The sequence below is a fragment of the Sinocyclocheilus rhinocerous genome, unplaced genomic scaffold, assembly GCF_001515625.1.
Source record: "Sinocyclocheilus rhinocerous isolate Xijiao unplaced genomic scaffold, SAMN03320098_v1.1 scaffold886, whole genome shotgun sequence".
NCBI classification, from domain to species: domain Eukaryota; kingdom Metazoa; phylum Chordata; class Actinopteri; order Cypriniformes; family Cyprinidae; genus Sinocyclocheilus; species Sinocyclocheilus rhinocerous.
Window position 1 is genome coordinate 578843 of NW_015631204.1, and position 12185 is coordinate 591027.

Below are 12185 nucleotides of genomic sequence, written 5' to 3' on the forward strand. Positions count from 1 at the left end.
GAGACTCTGGGATTTTGATGGAGAGACATGAGGAGCCGCTTTTCCTTCAGTTGAGGGCAAACACACAGATGTACGGATAGCAAGACCGAATACAACAGCATTAACCGTGGAATTATTGCTAGCATGAAATTGACTGCAAATTGACTAAATTATTATATATTTCTGTATTCTGACAAAACCAAGATTCATTTGAGAATCAAATATTAAAATAAAGCTTTTTTGACTGCAGGAAAAGCAATAAAAGCACTGATTTGTGTGATGTTGAAAAGATGTAATCTAAAAATGATATTCCGTACAGTACGACCCTTTTAATTAACCGTCAGCGGTTCATGGGCATCTCCAAACACGTTATTGTCCACCGTGGAAGCGATGCCTCCTGTTTGCCACCATCTTATGGCTTTGGCAGTGGAGACTGAGAGGGCAATCCCAAAATGTCTGCTGGCACACACACACACACACACGCCGCGCGCTTTGCATATGTCACAGCACAATGGCTGCCCGTTACCATGAATACCAATTTTCTAATTAGCACCATTTCCATTGGTTTAGCACCCTGAGCTCCGGCGTATGATTGGTGGTAATCACACTGCCTGGAGATTCTCAGGAGAGCCGCTTTTGATGAACATTTGGCATCTTGTGTTTTGATTCGGCGTCGCATGTACAGTATAAAGAGCATGTGAATGAAGACGTAGTTCTGCGTTTCTGCAGTGAAAACAAATGTGTTTTATGACTTCTTCAGCTTACACGTTACTTAACAGTGCACACATTTGAACTATGCTCACCATTTCATAGTACAGTGATGCGAAAGAGAGGAATTTTGATTCCTTTTGGAGTCACATCAGTGGCATGCATGAAATATGAACAGAAGAAGTACAGATAGATGGCAGACATGAGAAACGCTGTTAAATCATTCATTCAGATTTAAGGTATTCATGCAGTTATAGGTGTCGCTGATAGTTATGCACTTGTGAAACAAATCTTAAGCATGAACAGATTTAGCTTGTGGCCTTTATTCTTTCTTTTAGACTACAATCAAATAATGTCCATTAAAAGTTATTGCATAAGTTTCCATTAAAATTGCCTTGTATGTTGTAAATAAAAGGTAGCTCAACCAGTAGGTCATGGGTTCGTTTCCCCAGGAATCCAATGTATTGTTTGAATCCAATTTAAGTTGCTTTGGATAAAAATGTATGGTAAATGTAAATTTAGACATTACATGTAAATTAGATATTATACATACCTCTGAATATGAGATATTGAGCTCACCATTATATACAGTCTTGTTGCATAGATAAACCACTTAAACCACATGGATGAAGAAATAGTTTTTGCTTTTCTATAATGAAAATAAATGTGTTTTATAGCTTAAACACTAGTTTCATATTTCACCCTAAATGCATATATATCAGAACAGTACACAAACATGCTCAATATTTCATGGTTTGATGATACCAAAAGAGAGGAATTTCGCTCACTTTTAGAGTCACATCAGTGGCATGCATGAAATATGACCAAAAGGAGTACAGATAGATGGCAGACACGAGAAACGCTGTTAATAATTTACACATTTAAGATGTTCATGCAATAATAGGTGCCACTGATACTCATGCACTATAAAAACAATATAAAACATTTCATAGTACAGTGATACCAGAGAGGAATTTTGATCATTTTAGAGTCACATCAGTGGCTTGAGCATGAATAGATTTCTTTCTTTCTGACTACAACCAAATAATGTCCATTAAAAGATATTGCATAAAATGGCATTAAAACATTGTCTGTATGGCGTAATTAAAATGTAGCTCAAACAGTAGGTCATGGGTTCGATTCCCCAGGAATGCATGAACTGATCAAATGTTTTCTTTGGATCCAATTTAAGTTGCTTTGGATAAACATGTATAGCAAATGTAATTCTAGATATTACATATACCTCTAAATATGAGATACTGAGCTCACCATTATGTGGTAAAGCTAACAGAATAGTATGTGCCTTTATTGTGGGTGTAATGTGAAGTCTCTGTGTTTCTCGGTGTGTTAGAGGCAGCTGGAGCTCGGAGTCGCCCGCAGGAGGAAGTGGAGGCAGCGCTGCCTCATGAGGCTGATGCAACATGAGGTGAGTGGAGAGCCAGAGGCCAGAAAAAGGGATGTGAACATCCTCTGCGGACCATTCATAGACACATGCACATGTGCGTGTTTGCTCAAGATGCTCGTAGCTCATCTGACATTTGTTTTCCCACTGCATACAAATCCAAAAGCATCAGGATATGCATGCAAATGACCAAAAACATGAGTGGAAAAATAAACATAAAATAATATTGGTGGAAAGAGCGGTTGTATAGGGGTTGAAGGTGGGAAACTCAAGCTCACAGGCTGTTAATATTATTGTAATGCTATGTTGCAGTGTTAATGCCAATGACGTGTTCGAAAAAAGACTTTGTTGCACTACAAGAATTATTTTGGTCAGAGGAAATGTTTATCGAGCCAGAAGAAGTGTGTGTGTCTGAATCAGGGTGGTTTAGAAAACCAGGCCAAAGGCAACATTAAACCCCTGACCTATTTCTTCAAATCAAGTCGGTCGAATTGGACTGTTACATTAGACTCCCATTGAAGTTCTCTGTGATAGCAGATGCTAATGATGTGATATTTAGATTAGAATTACGAAACGGTGGGTCTGCATGAAGCTGAAAGCGTTTGTGTGTGTGTTTGCACAGAAATAGGATTAATAATAGAATAAAACAGCATGCAAATATCAATAAGCAACAACAAAACGATCCACAAATAAATATATTCCTATTTTTTCAGCAGGTAATTTGTTGATTGTTGCTAAACATGCACCGCTGTGTAAATATTAGCAGCCCAGCTTTCATCAAAATCTTCCTATCCAACCGCAAATGTGTATTTTTGTGTGTGAGGTGGATTTGCATGGGCTCCATTTTTTTTTTTTTTATGGTTCCCACCCAGGGAACAAAAGGCATGTGCATAATAAAATCATGCAAATGCATGCAAATTGCAAAACCAAAATAGGGGTATGGACTTGGTGCTTTCCTTTGTGATGCAATCATCCCCCTCACTGTGTACTTAAAGTGCTGGGTTAAGCAGGAGACAAAATGCTTTGAATGGACCAGAAAGGAGAACAAAAAAGAAGAACAGGTGTCTTTTCCTGTGCGCTAATGTTTTTACGTAAAAAAAAGAAATGTACAGAAAAAGGAAGAAACATTAAATTAGCCACCTTTGTGGGAAAAATATTTTGCTAATTCAAAGAAAAAAACTGCACACACACACGCTGTATAAGAAAATGTATATATTTATATCAGGGTTGTTAACTATTATAACACTGATGTAAATATATTTTGTTGTACAGCTTGTGTATGTACAATTACTTTCTTTAAATTAGCATATATTTATAACTATTGTTCACGTAAAGATAGATCATTTATTTAGTTAACAAAAACTAAAATGAAAAATCATGAGAATTTTTTCTTGAAATAAAATCATTAACCGAAATAAAATAATGTATAAAGAACTTTTTTATTTCAGCTAGTTGCTGAGGCAACATTTTTCAATTTAATTTTGTTCAACTTTATGTTCTAAAATAACTAGAACAAAATCTGAAATAAAAATGAATAAAAACTATATAGACAAAAACACAGTTACTTAAACTTTAATACAATATAACAAACTTTTTATTTCAGCTCATTTTAATTCTGTTAAAACAAAAACAAAAAAACTGATTCAAAATATTACTAAACTATAATAGTATATCTTATTAAAATCATTATCAGATTTATATTTGTTTTTCATTTATTTATATTTTAATACATTTGTATTTATTTATTTTTAAAAGACCAGAATTTTGTTTTAAAATAATAGGCACAAAATGCTTCAAATTTAGGCCACGTTCTATACGTTTATCGGTACGTCTGTCCTTTGATACATTAAAGTGGGTTTTCTTACTCCAGACGAGAGGGGCTTCTCTCTCAGACACAATATGTCGAGATGTGCACAGGCCCAGTGTGCAGACAGACGCCTCACAAGCTTCTTATAATGCGTGTCGACATTAACATTCTTGCATGTCTAATGCCGGGCTCGCAGCAGACACATGGTGTCCGGAGAGCGTGTGAATGGGGCCGTTATAGACAGCACCGTCTTAATGATTTATTAATCTGAATATCGGAGCCTGGATGCTGAGCAGCTCTGCTGGGCAGATGGGCCGACTGCAGACGTTCAGCGCAGTGTGTGTGTGTGTGTGCATGCATGTCGCAGTGCTGACGGCCATAGAAACACACACTGCAGAGCTGCACGTTATTTCAAAAGGCAACAGACCAGGCTCTGAAAATGTTAAAATTCAATTCATGTAGTGAGTGTTTTCAGTGTTATTTGTTAATCAGTTGACACATTAATGAATTGCAGTGAGTAGACTGATAAGCTGATATCATGCAATATGCATGAGAAATGAAATTGAAAGGGAAAAGCTTGGATGCAAAGAATTCATCTTTATTGACTGTTTTAGAAGATGCATTGAGTTTCAGCCCACCAGATCTTGTGTTAAATGCATTTTGCACAAAGTTTGAGGGCCATTCCATACAGTATGTGCATTGATGGTGTGAAGAGGCACCAGTGTGTAAAACTGAACTTGAAATTTACAGGCTTTATAATACCAGGATTACTTTAAACCCATTTTACACAGGGATTTACATCTGAAATATGTTGTGTGAAAGTTTGCATCCAAATCATTGATAAAACATGGCTGCATGAATGTACAAGTGTAAGCGAACAGAAACCATTTTGTGTATGTTGTGGTAAAGCTATAACATAACTTAGATTTGATGATATAAACTTCCACAGCAATTTATGTTGCTGTAATTTATGCTAAGGGATACAGTATTCGAATACTGTTCAAAAGTATTGGGTCCGTAATAAAACAAAAATAATTTGATTCAGCAACAATGCATTAAATTGATCAAAAGTGACAGTAAAGAAATTTATGCTACATGTTTTATTTCAAATAAATGTTCTTTTGAACTGTCTATAGAATTGTGGGGGAAAAAAGTATCACAAAAAAAGTAAAGCAGAATACTTTTTCGACACTGATAAAAATGCAGCAAATCAGCATATTAAAATGATTTCTGAAGGATCATGTGACAAACAGATCTGCTAAAATCAGTACAGGAATAAATTGCATTTTAAATATATTAAATATACATTAAAAAAAATATTATATATAAATATATATTAAACACATTTTAAAAATTGTAATTTTTTTGGTTGAATAAATTGCAGTAAATAAATTGTAAGCATAAAAGACTTCAAAACATAAAATCATACTGACCCCAAACTTTTAAACGGTATCATTCATTTTTAAATGTTATGTATTTGAATGACTTTGATAGTAATGCAACATATCTTTTTGCATTGAAAACAACAGTTTTACAAGATCAGTGAAAAGGTCTGAACTATATTTAATGCATGAGGACATAGTCAAACTGTTGTTAAATTGATAGCTATGTAATACTTCCTCTTATGCTCATATTAGCAAGAAAAATGATGACTATCAAGCATATTAAAGCATATTCATCATTGTGTTGGTATGTGTATATATATATATATATATATGTGTATATGTATGTATACAATTTGATAAGAAGTAATGCAATGTGTAAACACGCGCACACATACACACAAATGAAAATGTGACAGGAGAAGCCATTTTCAGCTTTTAAACACTCTGCCAAACATATATTAGATTAAGAAGCATTTTCACTTGATATTCTCAGAAAACCTTTTATGTGCAGAGGATATACCAAAACCATGTTTTGAAGCACAAAGGCCTTTTTTTAGAGATGCTAAATCATTTTGCATGCTTTTTTACAATACTGAAGTTCAAGTCCATACTTGTCTTTTTCCAGACAGTTTTCATTCCTCTCTTAATGTCTCTCTGCTGAAGTGAGTGGTGATTAAGCAGCAATATTTCAGCCCTATGAGAGACGCTGCTCTCTCTCGGGTCCCATGATGGAGTTCTGCGTTAAGAGTGGCGATGGAGAGAAAAAGTGAAGGAGGGGAGGACAAATTGGAGGGGGCTTACGGTGGCCCAGTCAAAGGGTCCATTGTACTGGGGTGAGGAGCAGAGTTAATCAGGAGACCCAACTGTAATCAATGGTAGAGTTTGGGTCGGACAACTGCTTGGGTAAACATCCATTGTTCTTGGGCTGAGGTACCAAACAATGCCAGCATTGTCCCCGGGTCTCTCATTAGGGTGTGCTGGGGGTTACGAGCTCTCGGCTCGGGCTGTTAAGAGCTTCGGAAGCGGATGGGAACCAGAGGGGTAAAGCCGAGCGGAGGGGGAGAGGAACAGGCCTCTCACAGTCCCTCTGCCACAAAACCTTTTGGCCATGGGCCGCACAAGCCGCAGGAAAGAGAGAAAGGCCAAGCTTGTCATGACATCTTCACGTCAAAATCTCACTGGGGGGGGTTCACAACAGGAGAGGATGACATAAAAATCCATTAGAAAGGGAGTTATGGTCATCTATAACCAATATCAATAAAATCCAGATGGTATCTACACAAAAAAATCCTATATTTCATTTTTGTTGCAATAAACCGTTTGGGGCTCTTAACTTAAAAAAACAAAACAAAAAAAAACGTAAAAATAATGAATACTCAAATAATAGAATGTATCAATAATAAAACCGCAATAAACTGCTAAACTTTGTTAGAAATGAACAAATGTCATTAAAAATTTGTCTTCTAAGCCATGTTCCTGTGGCTCAGTGGTAGAGCATTGTGTTAGCAGCGCAAAAAAGGTTGTGGGTTCGATTCCCAGGGAACACACATACTGGTAAAAAAAATGTATAGCCTGAATGCACTGTAAGTTGCTTTGGATAAAAGCATCTGCTAAATGCATAAATTATTATTCAATTATGTTTTGGTCTCACCCTGATTCATTATGGTAACCTTACAATAAGCCTATAATATTTTATAAATGTCAGGGCCGAGAAATTGCCTACTTTCGTCATTTGTCTGTGCGTGTTTACGTCATGTCCGTAAATAAAGAAAAAAAAATGTTTTTGTTAGATCTAAACAAAATGTCATTAATGAGCGAAAAATCCGCTAAAAATGCTATAAAAAATCCGTCCTCCAAACAGTGTTGTTGCCTCAGCCCAATTGATCATGGTAAGCCTTTGATATTTTATAGATGTCGGGGTGGATTTGCCAGCAAATTGCCTACTTCCATCATTTGTCTGTGCGTGTTCATGTCTGACCATAAAGAAAAAAGGTCCGGTTGTTATATAGTTGTATCATCTGTAAATATCGGTACACACAAGCAGAAGTGCGTGCACGTAATTTCTTAACCAATGTTTCTCCGCAAGTAACTTGCAGTTTTATAGTTCGACTGCTAGAGGGCCACGTACATAGACTGATAGTGGGTAATATATAACGTTACATGAATGTGCATATGAACAAAGACTATAGAATACCCTAGACGTGTCACTCGTATTTGTTTTGAATGGGGAAAAATGCAACACTCAATATGGCCGCTCTATCGAATGAAACCCCGCCTTCTGAGTAAAAGAGCCAATCCCTAATCGGTAAAGTCAGCGCGTCACTGCAGCTGCCGTTAGAAGTCCCGGTTGCTATAGAAACAGTCAGCGTTCTGAGACGTGCGCTCAGGAACATTTATGAGACAGTTGTTGTCAGATTTCATTGGTGATTTCAAATATGAAATGTAATCATAAGCTTGGTAAACAGTTTCGGAGAATTTGATGTCTCCCCGTGCCTGAGAGGCGTTTCAAAGATGGCCGCCGAGTGGCATGACTTTGGTATTAATATAGCATGTGCCGGCACAGGTGTAGCCTACATGGCGGCTGTTTTACATCAACATGAAATTTACATTTGAATTTCAATTTATTTAACATGCTTGTGAAGTTGGTACAAATTTCAAACTTGCGTAAGACTACTGGGAATATACTGTTTTCCAACATAACTGTAAAAACAATTGATAAATGCAACCTGCAGCATTTTGAGAGCAGCAAAACAGTTTAACAAGAGTGGTATTACCTCAAGATTTTTCATAACTCAAGATACTTTATATTTTCATGTTTCTTATGAATTACGGTAATATGAATTAGTAATGCAAATATTCAAGTTAAAGATCCATATGACAAAGTGATGATTATTAACAACACATTAAAAGCTTAAATTGTGTGGAAATATCACAGCATAAATTTGGCTATCATTTTTTTTATATTTCTTGTCATTTTTTTCCTCTTTGGTTCTTTTTTTTCTTATTTACACATGAGGTTTTTAATGGTGTTTCCTGTGTGTGTGTGACACCTCCTGATTCAGAGAATTATGGATTCATCCAAATCTGGGTTCCAGCCTTGGCACATATGCAGTTGTTCCTATTCTAAGCACTCAACAGAGAGAGAGAGAGAGAGAGAGAGAGGTTCATGTAACACTCTCCCATGAAGAAAGCATGTTACTGTAATTAGACAGTGGATGAGTTTGGCGCAAGGATAATTTCCCCCAAACCCTTTCATCTTCCTGTTCTCTCCCCCACCTAATTTTACATAATAGTAAGACACGGCAGGCATAAAATCTCTCCGTAAGTCATGACATGGCCTCTATATGTGTGTTTAATGAGTATGTATGTGCTGAAAATGGGGGTCTTTTGTTCATTTTAGAATCTGGGAAATTTCTGAGCACTGCTAACCATTTATCTACTATTTTGTGTGTGGGAAAATGGACGCTCTTTCGTGCCATTGCTTCCGTCGGTAGTATCTCTGTTATCTCAGAAAGCACATTGGCTTGAAAACTCATCGCTCTTGTGGGGGTAAAATTCGGCTAGTGTGTGAAATGGGAAAAGAGGAACTAGCGTGCGCCACCCCGAGCCATTAAACCAGGCTCGGAGAAAGAGAACTCGGCGCTCTGGTTTGTGATTAGCTCCATTGTTGGAGATATTTTGAGGTTCGTTGGTCTCAGATAATGTTCCCTAATGAGTTCACACGAGCTTAGCTGAACCTTGTGTACAGCCAGAGGTTATAGGGGTCTCAACAAATCCTGCATAATACAATGTAAAAGACTACATAATTCCCTGCCAGGGCCATCATACTCGTACCCAAGACATCGCATTTGATTGGATTGTGAAAAGAGCCTGTGATATTTGTGGTTAATTTGATTTACTTCACCTTGGTTACAACAGCAGGAAATGTCAGGCAGAAAAAAATATGAAATTTTGCTAAAAAATGATGAAACCTTTTATTCTTTACAATAACATGCATGCACTGTTGAGTCACTTAGATTTAAAATCAGTTTTTTTTCGTTTATGAAAACAAACACTTCATGCGCTTATGAATAATTTGCAATAAGACCAAAAAACGTTAAGTAAATATAACAACTTTTTGATTTTTGATGTCATTCAACATAATTGTCCATATAAAATCTATTTTAAACATTGGTGTTAAAAAAACTAATAAAACTGCTTCTCATATATATTACATGTGCACTTATGAATTATTTACAACAAGATCAGAAACACAATTTTTGATTTGATTAAAAATAATGTAAATTAAAAATTAACTGTCCATATAAGTTATACATATATATATATATATATATATATATATATTACCTTTTTAAAGAATGATTTCTTCTTTAGAATAATGTGCACTAATAAATAATAAGACCAGAAACAAAAATATTTGTTTTGTTTTTTAATTTCAAATGTTTTTTAAAAATATTTAAATACATTTATATTTATTTTTGAAATATACATTATATATAATCATATATATTCTTGCAGCTTTATTTGTTAAACATTTAATGTAAAATATTTGTTCGCATTATTCTCTGATATGAGTTTGATGGCAACACTTCCTGTTGTTGTGACCTCATGGCTGGCGTCTGGCATGAGCCGAGAGATAAACATAATTATGACGTCACTTTCTCAAGCTGCCAGCGTTTTGACTGCTGTATGGAGGATTCAGACTTGAGAAAATGGCACATGCTAGCAAAGCACAATGAAAAGAAAGGCGTGTGTGTTTCGTTGAGTGTGTGTGTCGTCGGAGGGGGTGGTGGTGTTACACTACACCAGTGTTGTATGCGATATGCTGGATTAGAGTGGACAAAAGTATGCAAATATTGTTGCTCAGTTCTTACAGGCTTTGTGAGACAGTTTGACAGAGTAAAAGGAGACGAGATGCATGTGAGGTTTTGTCGCCATCTGTGATACTAACATTGGGAAACTGTACCCTAATTAGCATAAGAAGAATTGATACATTAAATTAGTCTTACAATGTCAGGGTTGTGTAGGAGAGAAGTACAGAGGAGAATTACAGAGAAATAAATCAGAATTGTACGTATGATCAATTAAATACAAACATCAAAAAGGCTATAAAACAATAAGAGAATAAAACAACCAATGAAACTGACTAAAAACACACTATTTTTTAATTAAAAAAAGAAAATCATTAAAAATATTTTGTATATTTATGTTTCTACATAGTTTCAGTTTTAGTTTTAGTTATAACCCTGAAAATGAACAAACATTAAAACCTTTTCCTTACTTGAAATAAAATAACTATTAACTGCAAAAATATATATAAAATATTAAAAACTTTTAATTTCACAATTTATTGCCAATTTAAAATCTTAAATTCCAAAAAAAAAAATTCAAAACGTATTTTAATTTAGTTTAATTTCTTTTACTAAAATAGTTAAAACTTAAGAAAGGCAAAACCACACAGCGAAATTATAAAAAATGCAACGAAAATGGAAAATATAAAAATAAAAACGGATTTTATATATATATATATATATATATATAATTTAAGGGAAAATTTATATGGTCATTTATTTAACTAATTATATAATCTCATTGCAACTATACAATTAATTTTCTGACTTTTCTAAAATTTCATCATTACTAACTTTTTCTAAATTAAGAATTATATATTAATAGGAATAAGCATAGCAGAAGGTATACCTCGAAAAAGATTACATAAATGCCAGTTCTTTGTCAAGTTATGCATCAGACAAGTATGCAATGATCTGAGAAGAATCAAGAGGCCAAAAGCACTTCATATTTATAACGTTTAAGAGATATTTGTGACTCAACTGCATCAAGTAGATTTGTGCATTTTGCTCACACACACACACACACATCTCGCTCACTGAAAGGATGGCGGTGGTTAGGTGTGAAATCACGATGTGTTAACAAGACTGACTCCTCCTGTGAGCACACACACACTCCGATTCATAACCCTTAAAATAGCATTTGTACCTGTAAAAGCTTCTCATGTTGGCTTCGACTAAGCAATATATTTCTCCGTCGCAGTCCAGAGGCGCTTCATACACCTGACACAACACAGGGTCCGCTGAACTGAAAAAGCATGATACATTGATAAATTTATATCCTGACCGTAATTAAAGGATTAAAAGCCGTTGCTTTCCCTCATCATGATCAATGATGGTTTAATTTCACTCAGAAATGAATATTTCCGCATCTCATTCCCACGTCTAATGTAATGAGTGAACATAGCAAGTTCACCATAGCCAAAGGCCAAATGGACACGATTTTTCACAATAGAAAAAAATAAGACAAATGCAAAGGAACAGTACTAGAAAATGAGTTTCTACTGATCCATCAAGCTTGTATTTGTCTTCTGTGGAAGTGGATAGCAGTGCTTCAGGAATTCAGTTTCCTGTTCCAAACGTCCTCCTGGACTAATCACCGTGTTTTCATTAATTACACGGCGCTCAGTGGATTTGAACATAACTAGAGCCACATGTAGACAAACGTCAGCAAAAATCAGATAGCATGCATGTATTTTGAGTGTGAAACTGTTTTTACATTACATTTATAGCTCATTATTTTTGTCTTTTTAGGGATGGAAGACAAATGAAGGATGCTAAAGGAAGCATGGGAAAGATGTGATCTGGATACTTTCAATCACTTCAGTGAAAATAGCATCAATCAGAGCTCACATATCATCATACGAAGATGCCGAAGATGGTTCAATCAAATGGTAAAAAATATAATATAAATAAAAAATTCCTTAAATGTATGTCATATGTATAAAATAAAATAAAATGTCATTTAAATAAAAAAATATATTTGATCCAAATTTATATATATATATATAATATTTTAGACATTTTTAGAAATGTAAGGTTTGAAGACATTGGAG

At 35.2% G+C, this 12185-nt stretch overlaps 1 long non-coding RNA gene across 2 annotated transcripts in view; it reads left to right on the top strand.

Moving 5' to 3' along the window:
- Positions 1 to 12044, top strand: part of LOC107741666 (uncharacterized) — an 18097-nt gene extending 6053 nt beyond the window's left edge. For both annotated transcript variants that reach the window (XR_001640221.1, XR_001640222.1), the window contains 2 exons: positions 2039 to 2113; positions 11884 to 12044. This is a non-coding gene — a long non-coding RNA (uncharacterized LOC107741666). The remainder of the gene's footprint in view (positions 1 to 2038; positions 2114 to 11883) is intronic.
- The last annotated feature ends 141 nt before the right edge of the window (positions 12045 to 12185 follow it).